Raw genomic sequence first — 21595 nt, 5'->3', positions numbered from 1 at the left:
GGAGGTTTCCAGCGTCCCGGATGGCTTCATCTGCAGAAAGCGCACCCAACTAGAGCTCCTCACAGACCGCATGGTTCGGTTGGAGCAGCAATTGGATGCACTTAGGAGCATGCAGGTAGCGGAAAGCATCATAGATCGCAGTTATATAAATGTGGTCACACCCAAGGTGCAGGCAGAGAAATGGGTGACCACCAGAAAGGGCAGGCAGTCAGTGCAGGAATCCCCTGTGGTTGTCCCCCTCTCGAACAGGTATACCCCTTTGGATACTGTCGGGGGGGATAGCCTATCAGGGAAAACAGCAGCAGCCAGAGCAGTGGCACCACGGCTGGCTCTGATGTTCAGAAGGGAGGGTCAAAGCGCAGAAGAGCAATAGTAATAGGGGACTCTATAGTCAGGGGCACAGATCGGCGCTTCTGTGGACGTGAAAGAGACTCCAGGATGGTATGTTGCCACCCTGGTGCCAGGATCCAGGATGTCTCCGAACGGGTAGAGGGCATCCTGAAGGGGGAGGGCAAACAGGCAGAGGTCGTGGTACATATTGGTACTAACGACATAGGCAGGAAGGGGCATGAGGTCCTGCAGCAGGAGTTCAGGGAGCTAGGCAGAAAGTTAAAAAACAGGACCTCGAGGGTTGTAATCTCGGGATTACTCCCTGTGCCACGTGCCAGTGAGGCTAGAAATAGGAAGATAGAGCAGCTAAACACGTGGCTAAACAGCTGGTGTAGGAGGGAGGGTTTCCGTTATCTCGACCACTGGGAGCTCTTCTGGGGCAGATGTGACCTATATAAGTAGGATGGGTTGCATCTAAACTGGAGAGGCATAAATATCCTGGCCGCAAGGTTTGCTAGTGTCACACGGGAGGGTTTAAACAAGTATGGCAGGGGGGTGGGCACGGGAGCAATAGGTCAGAAGGTGAGAGCATTGAGGGAGAACTAGGGAATGGGGACAGTGGGGCTCTGAGGCAGAGCAGACAGGGAGAAGTAGCTGAACACAGCGGGTCTGGTGGCCTGAAGTGCATATGTTTTACTGCAAGAAGTATTACGGGTAAGGCAGATGAACTTAGAGCTTGGATTAGTACTTGGAACTATGATGTTGTTGCCATTACAGAGACCTGGTTGAGGGAAGGGCAGGATTGGCAGTTAAACGTTCCAGGATTTAGATGTTTCAGGCGGGATAGAGGGGGATGTAAAAGGGGTGGCAGAGTTGCGCTACTGGTTCGGGAGAATATCACAGCTGTACTGCGAGAGGACACCTCAGAGGGCAGTGAGGCTATATGGGTAGAGATCAGGAATAAGAAGGGTGCAGTCACAATGTTGGGGGTTTACTACAGGCCTCCCAACAGCCAGCGGGAGATAGAGGAGCAAATAGGTAGACAGATTTTGGAAAAGAGTAAAAACAACAGGGTTGTGGTGATGGGAGACTTCAACTTCCCCAGTATTGACTGGCACTCACTTAGTGCCAGGGGCTTAGATGGGGCGGAGTTTGTGAGGAGCATCCAGGAGGGCTTATTAAAACAATATGTAGACAGTCCAACTAGGGAAGGGGCGGTACTGGACCTGGTATTGGGGAATGAGCCCGGCCAGGTGGTAGATGTTTCAGTAGGGGAGCATTTGGGAACAGTGACCACAATTCGGTAAGTTTTAAAGTGATGGTGGACAAGGATAAGAGTGGTCCTAGGATGAATGTGCTAAATTTGGGGAAGGCTAATTCTAACAATATTAGGCGGGAACTGAAGAACATAGATTGGGGCGGATGTTTGAGGGCAAATCAACATCTGACATGTGGGAGGCTTTCAAGTGTCAGTTGAAAGGAATTCAGGACCGGCATGTTCCTGTGAGGAAGAAGGATAAATACGGCAATTTTCGGGAACCTTGGATAACGAGAGATATTGTAGGCCTCGTCAAAAAGAAAAAGGAGGCATTTGTCAGGGCTAAAAGGCTGGGAACAGACGAAGCCTGTGTGGAATATAAGGAAAGTAGGAAGGAACTTAAGCAAGGAGTCAGGAGGGCTAGAAGGGGTCACGAAAAGTCATTGGCAAATAGGGTTAAGGAAAATCCCAAGGCTTTTTACACGTACATAAAAAGCAAGAGGGTAGCCAGGGAAAGGGTTGGCCCACTGAAGGATAGGCAAGGGAATCTATGTGTGGAGCCAGAGGAAGTGGGCGAGGTACTAAATGAATACTTTGCATCAGTATTCACCAAAGAGAAGAAATTGGTAGATGTTGAGTCTGGAGAAGGGTGTGTAGATAGCCTGGGTCACATTGAAATCCAAAAAGACTAGGTGTTGGGTGTCTTAAAAAATATTAAGGTAGATAAGTACCCAGGACCTGATGGGATCTACCCCAGAATACTGAAGGAGGCTGGAGAGGAAATTGCTGAGGCCTTGACAGAAATCTTTGGATCCTCACTGTCTTCAGGTGATGTCCCGGATGACTGGAGAATAGCCAATGTTGTTCCTCTATTTAAGAAGGGTAGCAAGGATAATCCAGGTAACTACAGGCCGGTGAGCCTTACTTCAGTGGTAGGGAAATTACTGGAGAGAATTCTTCGAGACAGGATCTACTCCCATTTGGAAGCAAATGGACGTATTAGTGAGAGGCAGCATGGTTTTCTGAAGGGGAGGTCGTGTCTCACTAACTTGATAGAGTTTTTCGAGGAGGTCTCTAAAATGATTGATGCAGGTAGGGCAGTAGATGTCGTCTATATGGACTTCAGTAAGGCCTTTGACAAGGTCCCTCATGGTCGACTAGTACAAAAGGTGAAGTCACACGGGATCAGGGGTGAGCTGGCAAGGTGGATACAGAACTGGCTAGGTCATAGAAGGCAGAGAGTAGCAATGGAAGGATGCTTTTCCAGTGCTGGGACCTTTGCTGTTTGTAGTACATATAATTGATTTGGAGGAAAATGTGACTGTTCTGATTAGTCAGTTTGCAGACGACATAAAGGTTGGTGGAATTGCGGATAGCGATGAGGACTGTCAGAGGATACAGCAGGATTTAGATTGTTTAGAGACTTGGGCGGAGAGATGGCAGATGGAGTTTAATCCGGACAGATGTGAGGTAATGCATTTTGGAAGGTCAAATGCAGGTAGGGAATATACAGTGAATGGTAGAACCCTCAAGAGTATTGAAAGTCAAAGAGATCTAGGAGTACAGGTCCACAGGTCACTGAAAGGGGCAACGCAGGTGGAGAAGGTAGTCAAGAAGGCATACGGCATGCTTGCCTTCATTGGCCGGGGCATTGAGTATAAGAATTGGCAAGTCATGTTGCAGCTGTATAGAACCTTAGTTAGACCACACTTGGAGTATAGTGTACAATTCTGGTCGCCACACTACCAGAAGGATGTGGAGGCTTTAGAGAGGGTGCAGAAGAGATTTACCAGAATGTTGCCTGGTATGGAGGGCATTAGCTATGAGGAGCGGTTGAATAAACTTGGTTTGTTCTCACTGGAACGAAGGAGGTTGAGGGGCGACCTGATAGAGGTCTACAAAATTATGAGGGGCATAGACAGAGTGGATAGTCAGAGGCTTTTCCCTGGGGTGGAGTGGTCAATTACTAGGGGGCAGAGGTTTAAGGTGAGAGGGGCAAGGTTTAGAGTAGATGTACGAGGCAAGTTTTTTACGCAGAGGGTAGTGGGTGCCTGGAACTCGCTACCGGAGGAGGTGGTGGAAGCAGGGACGATAGGGACATTTAAGGCGCATCTTGACAAATACATGAATAGGATGGGAATAGAGGGATACGGACCCAGGAAGTGTAGAAGATTGTAGTTTAGTCGGGCAGCATGGTCGGCACGGGCTTGGAGGGCTGAAGGGCCTGTTCCTGTGCTGTACATTTCTTTGTTCTTTGTTCAAGGTCACTGCATTCCCAGGTTTTGACTTTGGAGGGGAGAAACCAGACACTTCGGCACCGAGTGGATCCAAGGAATCAGGTTTGGAGGGACTCGGATTGATTGGTTAGCTGGCAACCGATTGATTGGCAAGGGACAGTGTTCTGCCTGACAACGGACAGTGATTGGTTCCTGCGTAATGATTTCTGAGAGAACTGGGCAGAAGGGTTTAGACATTGGAAGTGAAGGAACGCTCGCTCACCTGCTTGCTGAAGTGTAAGACCTGCTGTATTGTTCTGAAAGCATTGAGTGCCTGGAACATCCTTAGCTGTGAACCTGTAATGATACTGGGCGGGATTCTCTGACCCTCCGGCGGGTCGGAGAATCGCCGGGGGGGGGGGGGGGGGGCGGCGTAAATCCTGCCTGGCCGCCCCGTGATATTATCCGGTCCCCCCAAAATCCCGTTGCCGTGAATCACGGCGTGCGCCTCGAAGAATGTCGAGGATCGGCGCGACGCAACGGGTCCCGGGGCCGCCCCAACTCTCCGGGCCGGATGAGCCGAAGTCCCGCCGATGTGACCACGGGTCACGCCGGCATAAATCAAACCAACTATTTAATGGTGTCAACCAGTCATGCTAGTTGACATGCTAGTGCGGAGGTAGGGATCGGCATAGGGCGGCCACCGGAGAAGTGACGGCACGGCCGCAGGTGGTGTGGGGGTCGCAGGAGCCGTTGGAGTGTGCATGCCGGGGGTGGGGGGGGCTGGGTGGGGGGGCTGGGTGGAGTGGCTGGGGGGAAGGGAGGGTCTGTGGGGGATGGTCTGGGGGGGAAGGGGCTGTGGGTGGGGCTGGGGGTGAGGGGAGGGGCTGGGGAGGGGCTGGAGGTGGAGGGGCTGGGGGGAGGAGTTGGGCGGGACTGAGGGAAGCAGCTGCGGGGGAGGGGCTGAGGGGGAGGGAGTAGCGGCTGGGGGGGAGGGGAGGGGAAGGGCTAGGGGAGAAACTTGGGAGACAGGGGGTGGGGAGCTGGGCGAGGGACTGGGGGGGCAGGGGGGGAGGGGGGGTTGGGGAGGATGTGTGATGGAGAGGGTGTGTGCCGGGGATGAGAGTAGGGGGGGGGCGGGAAGGTGATTGATGGAGTGAGTGCGTGCCGGGGAGGAGAGAGGGGGTGGCAGTTGGGGAGGGTGCGTGCCGGGGAGGAGAGGGGGGATATGGGGGAAGGGGGATATGGGGGAAGGGGGGATATGGGGGAAGGGGGGATGGGGGAAGGGAGATATGTGTGAAGAGGGATATAGGGGAAGGGGAGTATGGGGGAAAGGGGGGTATGGGGGAAAGGGGAATATGGGGGAAGGGGGGATATGGAGGAAGGGGGATTTGGGGGAAGGGGGATATGGGGAAGGGGATATGGGAGAAGGGGGGATATGGGAGAAGGGGGATGGGGAAGGGGGAAGGGGGAAATGGGGGCAGGTAGTGGGGGTTCTCAGTTGGCACTACGCGGAGGGCGGACATTTTGCCGGGTCTAGGTAGGGGGGTGGTGTCTTTTATGCAGTGACGACGCGCACGTCCGTGACGGGTGACGCCGTCGCGCCGCCACTTGCCCATTCCCGGCCGGACAATTCGCGACATTTCAGGGGGCCCGACGCCGGAGTGATTCGCGCCGGTTTTGCCGCCGGGTTCAGGCCATCGTGCCGGTTCACTGAGAATCCCGCCCACTGAGTCTGCAGAGAAGGTAGACAACCTTGCCAGAGAAAAACATCTCAAACCTGGAAGGAAGAAATATCAAAATAAAAACTGAACTTCAGAAAGACACTGACGCAATCTAATGAAAATGGTTCCAAGTGTAATTTCAGACGGGTTTGGCTGGGGGTTTCTCCTGATCTCCGTCTGTGAGTTCCTCAGCGCTATCTAACCACACTTAGTCATTTTTTCGAGCTCTGGGGAGTTTCTCCTTGGGCTAGCCCACTATTACTTTTTCCACCAATGAGGAGCTGAACTTGCTGCCCAGACCAGCACTTTGGAAGTGCCTTGGTGGCAATGGCAAGATGCCAACCTGACAGTGCCAAGGTGCCTGGGTGCCAGGAGAAGAGCTAAAATGCCACCCTATCCTACCCCTGACCACCCAGGTGCCTTCAATGGCCTGTGAGACCCCTCCCCAGGTGCCAGTACTAATCGGCACCTGGCTGGGGTCTCCTTGGAAGGCTGATTGATGCCAGGAGCCAGTTAGATCCGGTGTCAGCATGATTGAGTGGGTTCTTAAACCTACTTAGGGTGGGATCCAGATTGTGACAGCTCGCGAGATCCAATCATACCCTGTGAAGCGCAACGGCTGTCTGGAAGCCTGACATAGGCCTCTCCCGGCATCTACAGACCGCGTTGCACCACCATTCAGGTGCAAAGCAGCCGGTAGATCGTGTCCACTAAATAGAAGTCATCCCAGTGCATCAAAGATACTTACTCTTTTATTTTTATTAATATTTTCTTTCCCTTTCCACCACATCTTCTTCTCTGATTTGTTTGTCTGTGTGTCTAGAGAGTGGGGGTAGTTAGGAAGGGGGGATTGTGAAAAGAGTATTGGATATTTACATGTTTTGTTCATTTAATTATAATACTGTACATAATAAAAGGTTACTTGCATCCAGTGCCTTTCTGAAGTTCAGTTTACTAAGAAAAGGTTACAAACCTGGTGAACGTAGTTTACTGAACTCATAACTCAACCAAGGAGCTTGGATATTTCAAATAAAATCTAATTTCAACTGTGTTGCAATTCCGGGTCAAGTGGGGCTGTAATTGACTGCGCACTAGCCCGGGGTGTCGTGACAATACTCACAGATCATACTTTGCATGCAATGTCCTAGACACCACCATACCACCTGGGTATGTCCTGTCCCACAGTATACAGCCTGGAGGGAGTTGTACTTGGAGTCATCAACATCAACTCTGGACCCCATGGCGCCTCATGGCATCAGGTCAAACATGGGCAAGGAAACCTCTTGCTAATTACCACCTGCCACCCGCCACCCCCACATTCAGCTGATGAATTAGTGCTCTTCCATGTTGAACACCACTTGGAGGAAGTACTGACGATGGCAAGGGCACAGAACGTACACTCGGTGGGGGAACTTTAATGTCGATTGCTAAGAGTGGCTCGGTAGCAACACTATTAACTGAGCTGGCTGAGTCCTGACGAACGTTGCTGCTTGACCGTGTTTGTAACAGTTAATGAGGGAATCAAAATGAGGGAAAAACCTACTTGACCTTGTGCTCATCAATCTACCTGGTCACAGATGCATCTGTCCAGGAGGGTATTGGTAGGAGTGACCACCGCATATAATCTGTAACCTCATGACATGGCACACACTCTACCTTTATCATCAAGTCAAGGGGTCAGCCCTGGTTCAATGAAGAATACAGGAAGACATATCAGGGGCAGCATTAGGCTTACCGAAAAATTAGGTGTCACCTTGGTGAAGCTACAAAATAGGACTATTTATATGCACGGTAGCATAAGTGGATAGCACTATGGCTTCACAGCGCCAGGGTCCCGGGTTCGATTCCCTGCTGGGTCACTGTCTGTGTGGAGTCAGCACATTCTCCCCGTGTGTGCGTGGGTTTCCTCCGGGTGCTCCGGTTTCCTCCCACAGTCCAAAGACGTGCAGGTTAGGTGGATTGGCAATGATAAATTGCCCTTGGTGACCAAAAAAGTAAGGAGGGGTTATTGGGTTACGGGGATAGGGTGGAAGTGAGGGCTTAAGTGGGTCGGTGCAGACTCGATGGGCTGAATGGCCTCCTTCTGCACTGTATGTTCTATGTTCGAAACAGTGAAAGCAACATGCGATAGACAGAGCAAAGCGATCCTATGGATCAGATCTATGCTCTGCAGTTCTGCCACATCTGAATGCTGATGGAATGGAAAGTGAAATAATTAACAGGAGGAAGAGGCTCTGCAAACATCGCCGTTCTCAATGATGGCAGTCCAGCACATCAGTGCAAAAGACAGGGCTGATGCATTTGCAACCATCTGCAGATGGAAGTGCCAACTGGATGATCCATCCAGGACTCCTACTGAGGCCCCCAATATCACAGCTGCCAGTCTTCAGCCAATTTGATTCACCCAAATCAAGAAATGCCTAAATGTCCTGCAATGACTGTGGGCCCTGACAACATTTCAGGAATAGTACTAACAAGTGCTCCAGAACCTGCCAAGCCCCTAGCCAAGCTACTTCATTGCACCTGCAACACTGGCATCTTCCCGGCAATGTGAAAAATTGCCCAGGTATGTCCTGTCCACAAACAGCAGCACAAATCAGACCCGGCCAACTATTCCCCCATCAATCTATTTTCTTTCATCAGAAAAATGATGGAAAGTATAATTGACAGTATTATCAAGTGCCACTTACTTTGCAATAAACTGCTGATTGATGCACAGTTTTGGTTCTTCAAGCCACTCAGCTCCTAACCTGATGATGGCCTTAGAAAAGCATGACCAAAAGAACTGAACTCAAAAGATGAGATGAGAGTGACTGCCCTTGACACCAAGGCAGCATTTGACCAAGGATGGCATGAAGGAGCTCTAGCAAAACTGGAGTCAATCGGAATTAAGAGGAAAACCCTCCATTGGTTGGAGTCCTACTTGGCACAATGGAAGATGATTGTGCTGGTTGGATGTTAATCATCACAGCTCCAGGACATCACTGCAGGAGTTCCTCAGAGTACTGTCCTCGGTCCAACCATCTTCACCTGCTTCATGGATGACCTTCCTTCCATTATAAGGTCAGAAATGGGGATGTTCACTAAGGATTGCACAATGTTCAGCACCATTCGTAACTCTTCAGATACTGCTCTCTCTCCTTTGTGTTTTTTCTAGAAATGCTGTGAGTTGTTGTATTTCTGAAACTGCAGAGACCTGAATGAATCTCCTGAGAAAATCATAACGGACTGGAAAGCAGAAATCTCGACCTGAAAGCCTAGTTTGAAAGCAAATGTGCTAGAAACAACTATCTGAAACAAAGGCTTTCATCTTTTACCTATTATTTTCAACTCTCCCTTCCCCTCTGTGTTGGTTTGTCTTGGGTGTGCGTGTGTAGAGAGTGGGGGGAATAGTTAGCAATTGTACTTGTTGCATATTTCATTATAGCTCTTGTTATAAATAAAAAGTAATTGTGGTTACATTGACAAACTTGGCGACTGTAATTAATGGGCAGCCAAGGGTCAAAGACTTTGGGTATTTTTCAAAGAATTATTTGCCAATTCAATTGTGTTGCAATTCCAGGTCAAGGGGGGGCTGGAATTGACCGTGCCCTAGCCCAGGGTGTGGTAACACTGTCGCTGAGTGAAAATCCTGTAACTCCCTCTCTAACAGCATTGTGGGTGTGCCTACAACACAGGGACTGCAGAGATTCAAGAAGACCGCTCAGCTCCACATTCTCAAGGGCAATTAGGGATGGGCAATAAATTCTGGCCCAGCCAGTGATGCCTACATCCTGTGTAAGAGTACAAAAAGAGTATTTAAGCAGGACCTCCTCCCTGTAACTACCTATATTGTTTGATGCAATATGGCCAAGACGACTGGATTTGCTCCTTCCAGTCTCAATTTCCCTGCAGCTGCCATGAGATATCCCTCACCTTGGCTCACAGTAGGGAACACACACTTTGGAATTCTCCTTCTTGGCTGCAGAGGACACTACCTATCCCTGCAATTATATGCTCCATATTACTGCCACAATTCTATCCAGCTTTTACACCTTCTATGTGTTGAAGACTCTGGGCTGGAGACACATTGAAACTGGAAATACCTCCTGCAGATCTCCGAGTGCTTTGGGATGGAGGAGATTACAGAGATAAGGAGGGAAGAGGCCATGGACGGATTTGAAAATGAGGATGAGAATTTTAAATTTGAGGCTTTGACAGACAGGGAGATAACTTAATCCAGTGAGCACAACATGCCAAATACATAATTTAATACTTGCGAGGTGAATATCGAAGAAGGTATAGTTTGACCCATTTTCTGAAGATGATATAAAAAGAAGCTTTATAGCTTGATAACATTTCTTTTGACGACCAAGAAACAGGAGCCAAGGTCAATGCTACATGAAATATAACAAGTATGAACTCTATAAGTTAAGCGTGACTTGTATTAAATGTTCCATAGAACAGATAAAGAGATCTGAAAAATGCATTAACACGATTGCAAGATCCAAAGGAGCTATTTTAGATGTTGTTCTGAATTTACAGATTCCTGAGACTGCAGCGGTTTGAGCAATCTTGGCCAACCAAAATATAGCCTGGGAAGCTCAGCGTGTAATGTCCATGCTCTTCAAAATGTAATTAAAATATCTCAAGTGTTTAAGGTGCTTAAAATGGTACAAAATGTGTAAAATAAACACAACTCCAGATAAAGCTTCAGAGAAAATCAGGGGGATAAAAACTTGAACTCAGGTAGAGGTGCAAAATGGCAGCATTGGGTTGGTCACTGCAGACAACACGAGATATTTAATTCATTGGTTGCAGTGGAACAGAATATCAGGCAAAAGATCTGGGGCGAGATTCTCGACTCCCGCGCCGGTTGGGAGAATCGCCTGGGCCGCCAAGATTTCCCGGGTCGCCGGTCCGACACCCTCCCTCAATTCTCCCAAGCGGCGGGAACGGCCCGGTCGAGTTCCGTGGGCCGCAGGCCGGAGAATCGCCGCAGACACCCAAAATGGCGATTCTCCGGCACCCCCCTATTCTCAGGCCCGGATGGGCCGAGCCACCAGGCCAAAACGGCGGGTTCCCCCGGCGCCATCCACACCTGGTCGCTGCCGTCGGGAACAGCGCGCGAACGGTGGGGGGGGCGGCCTGCGGGGGTCGAGGGGGGAGCCTGCACCGGGGGGTACCTCAAATGTGGGGTGGCCCGCGATCGGTGCACACCGATTGTCGGGCCGTCGTCTCTGAAGGAGGACCTCCTTCCTTCCGCGGCCCCGCAAGATCCGTCCGCCATCTTCTTACGGGGCGGACTTAGCGAGGACGGCAACCACGCATGCCCATTGTCAGGGCCTGAATCGGTCGGGATCGGGGCCGTTTCGCGCCGTCAGGAACCTCGACGGCGTTCACGACGGCGCGGCCACTTCGGTGCGGGAGTGGAGAATCCCACCCCTGGTAATTTCAGCAGAATGAGCCCAAGGTTGTCAAGACCTTTCGATCTACATTTATCACCGATTACAACACATAAGGCAAAACATTTTTTAATGGGTCAGTATTCAGCTGTATGTAAACACCTTGGGTGGGATTCTCCGTTGTCCGACGCCAATATTGTAATCGGCGATCGGGGGAGAATCCCTGTTTATGACTGAATCGGGGGCAGCGCCTGTTTTTGGATGCTCCACCCACTCCAGAACAGCATCATCGAGGAGTACGCCGCACGCCATTGGGACAGCCCCAGGACATTACCTGAAGGCCCTTCCCCAATGCTCCGCCCCTGATGGGCCTATTTCCTGTCGGCACAGGACACATGTGCTCTCAATTTTCGTGAACCCAGCATGGCGGCTGCGGACTGTGTCCAGCGTCACCACAGTGATGGGGGGGGGTCCGTGCTGCTGGCCGGTAGGGCTTCGGCGAGGACTGCGGAGAGTGGTGGGGTGTGGCCCGCGGGTGGAGAGCGGGTAGAGAGCAGGTGTCCAGGGGGGCACTATCTGGCAGGTCGGGTCTGCGCGCAGCTGGCACCATGTTGTACACTGCGATGCTGCAGGTCGTCGCGTGCGCATGCGCGGCCACGGACCTGGCAATTCTCCAGCTGTTTATATCCGGTAGGCCGTGCATTTTACATGGCGCAGCTTCTAGCCCCTCACTGGTCAGAGGATCGGTGCTGGGGCCTCGCTGATTTACATGTCTTCAAAATAGACACTTCCTCCGGGCCGGAGAATCCAGCCCCTTGTTGATGATTCCCTCCATTCAGTTTTTCTTTCAAAATCATAAATCTGTTTTTTTAATGTTGCAATCAAAGGAACATAACAGGATGGACTTTTGATTTATTAGAATATGGACATTTATCTCAGAAACTAAACTCAAATGAAAACTGCACCCGAGGTGGTTAATCATTACATTCAGCATTTAGTATATCGAGATGTTTTGCAGAATAACTCAGAATTCCATCTTGCCTATTTTTACAATTATTATTTAGCTTTAATGGTTTCGCTTTTCTTACATAATATCATACATTTAGATACATTTATTGTTTTGACAGGATTTGCCTCCTACTATTTTCTTTTTCAGAGGCTTAGGAAATCTGTTCCATATCTGGGTAATTTATATTTTAACCAATTGTGTGATCAGTTTCTCTATTTGCATTTATGTTTGCATGAACATAGAAATCTATATTATCAGCTGCAGCTGTACTGAAAAAACATGACAGCGACATTGACATTGATCATATATTACCCCCACAAAATATCACATCACAAAATATCATGTTAAAAAATACCCCAAAAGAATATCATATCACAAAATATCCCCACAGAAAATCACATCGCAAAATGCCTCCATGGGATATCACATCACAAAGTATCACAACACAAAATACCCCCACAGAAAATCACCTCACAAAATATCCCCAAAGAAAATCACATCACAAAATGCCTCCATAGGATACCACTGTGGTAGTCACCACTATTTGTATAATAGTTGAATTAGAGATAATACGGTAAGCCTCCTGTACTACAGGTACGGGGGTAGATCCCCGCCTGCTGGCTCCGCCCAGTAGGTGGAGTATAAATATGCATGCACACCGAGCTGCTCCCATTTCTGGTAGCAGCTGCAGGAGGCCACACATCGCTGCTTAATAAAGCCTTGATTACTCTCTACTCTTGTCTCGTCATAATTGATAGTGCATCAATTTATTTATTACTGCGATGGAACTACGCATCAAGCCAGATCGCCTACAGCTGCACCCTCAAGCAGCCAACGCCACGTCGGCCTTCGACCACTGGCTCACTTGTTTCGAAAGCTACCTCAGATCAGCGACTGGACAACCCTCGGACACACAGAAACTCCAGATCCTGTACTCACGGGTGAGCTGTGAGATTTTTCCCCTTATCTGGGATGCGCCCACTTACCCTGGAGCTATGGAGCTTCTAAAGGACACTACATCCGGCCGATCAACAAACTCTATGCCAGGCACCTCCTGTCCACACGGCAGCAACTCCCCGGTGAGTCATTAGACGATTTCTGGCGTGCCCTGCACACCCTGGCGACTGCCAGGCAGTTTCGGCCACTGAACATACAGAACTCTTAATCAGGGATGCTTTTGTTACGGGCATGGGGTCGGCGTAAACTGCCAGCGCCTATTAGAAGGGGGTACGCTCGACCTCGCGGCGACCAGGCAACTCTCGAACTCGCTAACGGTAGCCTCCCATAACGTACAGTCATACGCCCCCGACCGCACGGTGCCCTCATGGACATCGTGGGCCCCACCAGCGGCTGCCCCAGCCAACCCCAAACCTACGCCGCGTGGCAGCCAGCCAACCCCGGGGGGCCCAAATGCTATTTCTGCGGGCAGGCAAAGCACCCCTGGCAGCGCTGCCCGGCGCGGAGTACAATCTGCAAGATCTGTGGGAAGAAAGGACATTTCGCTGCTGTGTGCCAGGCCCGGTCGATCACTGCTGTATCTAGGCCCAGTGTTCCTGCACCCACCGCATGCGACCCGTGGGCGCCACCATTTTCATCAGCTGAGACCACGTGCGGCCCGTGGGTGCTGCCATCTTCCTCCCAGCAGACCACGTGCGGCCCGTTGGCGCTGCCATCATTAATGCCGCCCGCCATGTGCGCCCCGTGGGCACTGCCATGGTCGGCGCCATTTTGGACGGCGCCTCAAGACCCCTGCTCGTCGGGCACTTCATCCGGTCGCTCATCGCCTGCCACCGCCGCCGAACAGCTCAGGGCCTACCAACACCAGCCGCAGCTTGCCTCCATCACGCTCGACCAGTCCCGGCCACACAACCTCGCAACCGCGACGACGACCGTGAAAGTCGATGGCCACAAGACATCATGCCTTCTTGGCTCCAGGAGCATGGAGAGCTTCATCCACCCCACTACGGTAAGGCACTGCTCCCTCGTGGTAGCCCCCGTTACCCAGAGAATCTCCCTGGCCTCCGGATCCCATTCCGTGGAAATCCGGGGGTATTGCATCGCCACCCTCACCATCCAGGGAGCAGAGTTCAACAACTTCCGGCTCTACGTCCTCCTCAACCTCTGCGCTGCCCTGTTACTTGGCCTGGACTTCCAATGCAACCTCCAAAGTCGAACTTTAAAATTCGGCGGACCCCTACCGCCCGTCACCATTTGCGGCCTCACGATCCTTAAGGTCGATCCACCTTCCCTGTTTGCAAACCACATCCCGGATTGCAAACCCGTCGCTACCAGGAGCAGACAGTACAATGCCCAGGACAGAACCTTCGCCATCCCATGCCCCGATATGATGTCTGCCACAGTCAGTAAAGCACTCAACGGCATCTTCACCCTGTTCAGTTTCCCCGCTTACGTCCACAGCGACCGGGGATCCTCCTTTATGAGTGATGAGCTGCATCAGTTCCTGCTCGGCAAAGGCATTGCAGGACGACCAGCTACAACCCCCGGGGAAACGGGCAGGCGGAGAGGTAGAATGGGACGGTCTGGAAGGCCGTCCTGCTGGCCCTGCAGTCTAAAAATCTCCCGGTCTCCCGCTGTCAGGAGGTCCTCCCCGACGCGCTCCACTCCGTCCGATCGCTACTCTGCACTGCGACTAATGAAACCCCTCATGAACATCTCCTTGCCTTCCCTAGGAAGCCCACCTCTGGGGTTTTGCTCCCAATGTGGCTGGCAGCTCCAGGTCTCGTTCTCCTCCGCAAACACGTGCGGATCCACAAGGTGGACCCATTGGTCGAAAGGGTACAACTACTTCATGCAAACCCACAGTACGCCTACGTGGCGTACACCAACGGCCGCCAGGACACAGTCTCCCTCAGGGACCTAGCACCAGCTGGATCCCCATCCACAGGCCACTCCCCCTCCCCCCAGCGCACCTCACTACAGCCCCCGCCTTAGGGCGATCCATCCTCCCACTGGTTCCACCCGGGGATGAAGATGAGGACAACATGCTCCCGGAGTCACAGGCGACCAAGTCGGCGCCTGCATCACCACCGGGACCGAGGTGCTCACAGCGGAGGATCAAGGCACCCGACCGGTTGAATTTGTAAATTTTCACCAGATTGCAAACTTTAAATTCTCACAAACCTATCACCTTTTTTCCACCACCCCCGCTGGACTCTTTTTTAACAGGGGGTGAATGTGGTAGTCACCACTGTTTGTATAATAGTTGCATTAGAGGTAATACGGTAAGGCTCCTGTACTACAGGTACGGGGGTAGATCCCTGCCTGCTGGCTCCGCCCAGTAGGCAGAGTATACATGTGTGTGCACACCGAGCTGCTCCCATTTCTGGTAGCAGCTGCAGGAGGCCACTCATCTCTGCTTAATAAAGCCTCGATTACTCTCTACTCTCGTCTCGTCGTAATTGATAGTGCATTAATCGCATCACAAAATACTCCCACAGAAAATCAGATCACAAAATGCCTCCATAGAAAATCACATCACAAAATACCCCCACAGAATATCACCTCACAAAATACCCCATAGAATATCACATCACAAAATACCCCACAGAAAATCAGATCACAAAATGCCACTATAGAAAATCACATCACAAAATACCCTGAAAAAATATCACTTCATAATATGCCACCATAGAATATTTACAGGGTAATTTCCAACACTTGTTTAAATTTGTTCATACAAACAGCTGGCATTGTCTCAGCTCCCTCTAAGAGATTTACATACATAACAATAATGTGCTTTCTTGACGGTTAGTCTTGAAATGATAGGCGAGACAAAGGCCAGGATTTTTCCTATGGAGATGAGAAACTGAGTTTGATTGTGTTTCCTGGACCTGCATCTTGGCCCAGAACAAAACAGTCACAGGCACTGATTTTCACAGGGACACCTCCTTTTATGGGTTGAAGATGAGCTCACTATCCAATTAAGGCACGGGAAGAGTGGGTCTCAAAGCTTGAGGGCCCATCAAAGACTTTATGGCTTGAAAGGAGCAATCGGTTCATATAGAAGGTAAGTGAAGGGGAGGGCACAATTCAAAATGGAGGCATCTTCCCTCCAATCTTATAAATATTTTAATCAAAAATGGCTTTCACAGAAAAGCCTTTGGCTGCTGCTGCACTGGGTAAGCAGGGAGAAAATCAAAGATTGCCTGGATCACTGGACCCCCAGCCAACCATCTGGAGGGTGCTTCCTAGGCCGTTAAATTGGCCTCAACCACCTGCAGATACCTGGAGGCTGGCTGAAAAACATTGATAGACACCGAAGAACTAACGTGAAGTAGAATGTTAATTGGAGTAAAGACTTTAAACTAAATAGCAAATAAATCAAAACCCAAAGAAGTGTGAGCTTGTTCTTCTGTAAAAGACAAAAGATATTATCCAGAACTGAAGGCATTTTCATTTGGTCTTCCTGAAGGAGAAGGCAGTTACAATGGACTCAATAATAGTTCTCAGATAGCATCGCTACAATGGAGTCTACACTAATCGGTACAATGAATAACAGAGGGTTCAACAGTAATCCTCCGTGAAGTAAATGCTTGCAGAAAAACATTCCTGCTTAGAGTCTCAGTATAACTGATAAAACCTCAGCTTTGTTAAGTTGGTAGAATGTCCATCCCTGAGTAGAAAACTAATTCCAAGACTTGAATACGGAATGCCGCATTATCATTGGTACTGTCGCTTTGATGAAACATTAAACGATCTATTCTGATGGGCTCAGGTGGCTGTAAATGATCCAATCACACTATTTAAAGGGAAGTTGGATGTTGTCCCAGTGTCTTGTGAATACTGAAGCTAAGCCCTTTTTAAATACCCCCACCAATTTCCATTTAGCTTCTATTACATCATTATCATGTTCTCTCAGGATTCCCCACCCAGATGTATTAATGCCATTTTTTAAACACATTTGCTTGTATAATTACTGTTAGTTTATGATTCTTTGAGATTATTTCCTCATACTTCTTCCTTGCTTTCCAATCTCAATTTCACATCTCTTTTCTTTTCACCAAACCTATATGTAATGCATCCTGTCATTTTTAATGTTATTATGATCCTAATTTATATTTTAGGCAAGTGTCACTAGTGGATGTCCCTCTAGTTGTCAGCATGTGACTTCTACCATCCCTCATCCCTGACTCGAGTGTTACCCTGAATGATTTTGTGCAGTCAAGATTACATTCAATGCAGTTCTCACGCAGTACCTGCACCACCAAGACGAAGCATACTGCATTTGAATAGGGGAATTGAAAAGGAGACCCATTGTAGCACAAAAATTGGTGAATAATTTAGAAGGTCTGAGACTGGTAAATAACTTAAAGGCCTGAGACTGGACCAAGGCCTTCAGATAGCATGTTCCTCGAGCCATAATTGTGATAATTGAGGCCACCATTTGGCCCTTGCCATTCATTGAATTTACCTAAGGGGGTCACTTCCTCTTTCCCAAGCTTCACATTATCTTTCTCACTGGGGTCACTGGGGTGGTCCGAGAGAGCTGTTGGAAAACCAGCTGGGAACCTGGCTCCTGCCTCTGTGCCAACAATTTACTGTGCCAAGCAGCAAAGGGGAATTGGTGACATTCCTGGTGGGAGCAAAGGAAGGCAATGCAACTGTTTACTTCGTGTAATTTTCAACCATTGTCTCATCTGATTTGAAATTGGATTATAATGGAATTAGAGTTCTTTTTACATTTTTAACCTTGAATTATAGTGTCTACATTCTTACAACCGTGTCCACCCCTATTATGGATCGACCTTCCTTGGAGTGGTCATGAGCACTCAATTCCTATGTTTTACACTAAGATGGAGCTCTACATTTCTGGCCTGCACTCCCTAACCAGAAATGTAGATCATTCCTGTTCTTGGTGTAGATCTTTATAGAGCAGAAGCATCGGAGGAACCAAGCCACCCATCACTTTTATGACACTAACTGATAGATGATGGTCAGCTTTAAATAGCTTTGTTAGCGAATGAGTGTGAGCGAGGTAACTGTGTAGGGTGACAGGGTGGTAGATGACAGAGTGGGCATTGTGGCAGGGCGGTAGGATTGGTAGGGTGCCAGCTGTGTAAGGTGACAGTGTGAGTAGAGTGGTGAGATTGGGTCAGGAGAATTGGGGGGTTAAAGTTTAGAGACAGAGAGCCAGGATTGTCAGAGGGTTGCCAGATGATTGGGAGGGTGTTGGAGGGTTGGGGAAGTCGGAATATTGGCGAGTTGGCGGAGATTTGGGGATGAGGCAGAGGGGCAGAGGTGTCGGAGGGTCATGGGAGAGTAGGAAATTGTAAGATTGGGGGGGAGAGTTGATTGTTGGGGTTGAGACAGAGAACCAGGGAGACAGATGGTTGTGGGAGTGAGTTAGATGTTCAGGGTTGTGACAGAAGGTCAGGGAGATAGATGGTGACGGGGGTAGTTGGATGCTTGGGAAGAGATGGAGTGTCAGGGAAGTCGGACATTCGGGGGGTAGTTGGATGGTTGGGGGAAGACAGAGGGTCAGGAGAAATCAGAGGGTCGAGGATAAGTCAGAAGTGTGAGACGGCTGGTCGGGGGTAATTGGAGGACTTGGGGGTCAGATGGTCTGGGGGGTGGAATCAGAGAGTCAGGGGAGTCGGATGGCCAGGGGAAGTAGGAGGGTTATGAGGAAGTCGGATGGTCGGGAGGGAGAGTTGGATATTCAGGAGGAATTGGGTAGTTATGGGGAGTCAGGGGGTCGGGGGAGTTAGAGATTTTAGGAGAGAGTTGGGGTGGGGCAGAGTGTGGGCGAAGTGAGTTGTGTCATTGCCCAGGAGTTAGAAATGTACTTTTCTGTCGAATATTTCTTGGCTAACTATACAGAAAAGTAGGTTGGAACTGTCCACAATCTCTGTCTAAATTTGGAGATTTTTTTTCTGAGGGTCCTGCAGAGCAGGAAATTCCTGATCAAAGTTCAAACTTCCCATTGAGTCACTGAGTTGGGAAGTGCAAGGGATCATGTCGTGCAACTTCTGGCCATCCAGAGACGAGGAGATCTGGGATGTTAGTTTTGGTAACTATTAGCTTGCTCTGGAAATCCAAATAACCACACATTCTGTGGTCACCCATGAAGTCACCCATGTTATTCTGCAATGTGGAATATAAAGTCATATGGACTCATAGTCAGGAGAATCGGACAAAAGGTATAATCATCTGAAGAAGATTATAGTTATCGCAATACAAAAAATTGATCGACTTCAATTGAATCAACAACAGAGGAATTTTTTTTTTTTAGAATTTACAGTGCAGAAGGAGGCCATTCGGCCCATCGAGTCTGCACCAGCTCTAGGAAAGAGCACCCCACCCAAGCCCACACCTCCACCCTATCCCCATAACCCAGTAACCCCACCCAAGACCAAGGGCAATTTTGGACACTAAGGGCAATTTAGCATGGCCAATGCACCTAACCTGCACATCTTTGGACTGTGGGAGGAAACCAGAGCACCCGGAGGAAACCCACGCACACACAGGGAGAACGTGCATACTCCGCACAGACAGTGACCCAAGCCGAAATCAAACCTGGGACCCTGGAGCTGTGAAGAAATTGTGCTAACTACTGTGCTACCGTGCTGCCCCATATCATCGGTAGTTATTGGTGGTGAATCAAGGATAATAAGAGATTCTGGCTGGTGCCTGCCCACAGCATTATTGGTACCAAACTGTCTTTCTGTCATTCACATCCATCTATGTGTGCATTTCCACGACTGGTATGGACATGAAGCAATTATTTTCATGTCTGCTTTTTTAGTTGCCGCCTATTAGACCCGCTCTTATGTCTCTTCCATTTCTGTCGCCCTGAGATGCTGGGGTGGCTTGCCGCCAGTAGCAGAGTTCCCTATGCAGTGGAGAATCAGGCGTCGGGCAAAAAATGGAATTGGAGCCGATGCTGCAGTCCCCCACCAGTAGCAGCAACGAGTTACACACCCCACGCTGGCAGGGGGATTCAAATTTCATTCAAACTCATTTGCATTCGATTAATGGGCTGGAAGCCCCATTCTCCAGCACTCCGTGATTCTCGGGCCCTCTCGGCCCAGTGTCACTTGAGTGTAGATTAGTGCAAGTATTCAGCTTGGCCTTGGTGCAGGGGATCTCGTGGTGAATCAAGGTGGGAGGGTATGTAATGCAGATGTTCCCAAAGTACATAGGTGGCCCCCCAAAAAGCAAATCCTATCCAGCCCAACCCCAGCACCCCCAACAAATTCCTCCATCAGACCCACAATCGTTGACTCCCCATATCAGAGACTCACTTATATCAGAGATCTCCTCATATCAGAGAGCCCCATATCATAGGCCCCCATATTTGTGATCCCCCACATCAGTGACCCCATCAGAGATCCCCCATATCAGTGCCCCCCATATTAGTGACCCCCATCAGAGACCCCACATTTCAGAGACCAGCTACTTCAGAGATCCATAATTTCAAAGACTCCCATATCAGAAACACCCCCCATATTATTGACAAACCAATATCAGAGACACCCGATCAGAGACCGCACCATATCAGTGACCCCCTCCATATCAGAGACCCCCAAATCAGTAACCCCTAAATCACTTACATCCCGTATCAGTGAATCCCATATCAGTGACCCCCCATCAGAGGCCTCCCATATCAGAAATGCCCCCCATATTATTGACACATCCATATCAGAGGCACACCATCAGAGACCCCACCATATCAGAGATCTCCATATCAGAGACCTCCATATCAGTAACCCCCTCATCAGTGACCCCACAAAGCTGTAACCTCCCATATCAAAGACCTCCCATTAGAGACCCCCAATATTCGAGAGCCCCCATGACAGGCACCCCAATTTCAGAGACTCCGCAATTTCAGAGACCTCCCATTTCAGAAACCTTGTCTTATCAGAGACCCCCATATCAAAAAACCTCCCATATAACTGACATCCCCATATCAGAGACACCTCATCAGAGACCCCGATATCAATGACCCTCTCCATATCAGAGACCCCCATGTCAAATATCCCCACTCACAGACGCCCATATCACTGAGTCCCCCATTTCAAAGACCCCCCCTATCAAAGACCCCCCCATCAGAGACCCCCTTTATAAGGGGCCCCTAGGTATGATTGACAGTTGTCCCCACATCAAAAGCAGTTAAGTGCTTTCTGCTGAGAAAAAGAGGAAGGGAAACTATTTATCTCCTAGATCTTTGGAAGAATTGTGGTTAGTTTCACAGCAGGGTACTTGAGCAGGAAGATCCCAATAAACAATCCAGACACCTGGTTATCTGGAAGCTATTACCCTGTCAATTATAGCCTACCAAAAGCTATTTCTCTTTGAAAGTGAATAGAAGTCTCACAGATCAAAGGATCTGAGGAGGTTTAAAGCCTTATGATGTATTTTGACTTTCTATGATATAACAACTGTTGTTTTCTACATTTCTGTCTGAGGCAGCAGGTGTATTGGACAAGTAAGTGAAAACACAGTGATGTTTCACTGTTTCTGCCTGGACTGCTCTTTAGCTTCGAGGAAGGGGTGATTGATGGGGTTGTCTGATATGGGGGGGGTGTCTCTGATGGGGGTCTCTGTTATGAGGGGTCTCTCATATGGGAATCTCTCATGTGGGGGGGGGGGTCTCTGATATGAGGGTCTCTGATATGGGGCCTCTGATCTGAGGGGTCTTTGATCACAATCAT

Source organism: Scyliorhinus torazame, chromosome 2 (genome assembly GCF_047496885.1).
Source record: "Scyliorhinus torazame isolate Kashiwa2021f chromosome 2, sScyTor2.1, whole genome shotgun sequence".
NCBI lineage: Eukaryota > Metazoa > Chordata > Chondrichthyes > Carcharhiniformes > Scyliorhinidae > Scyliorhinus > Scyliorhinus torazame.
Note: the sequence above shows the minus strand (reverse complement) of the source record.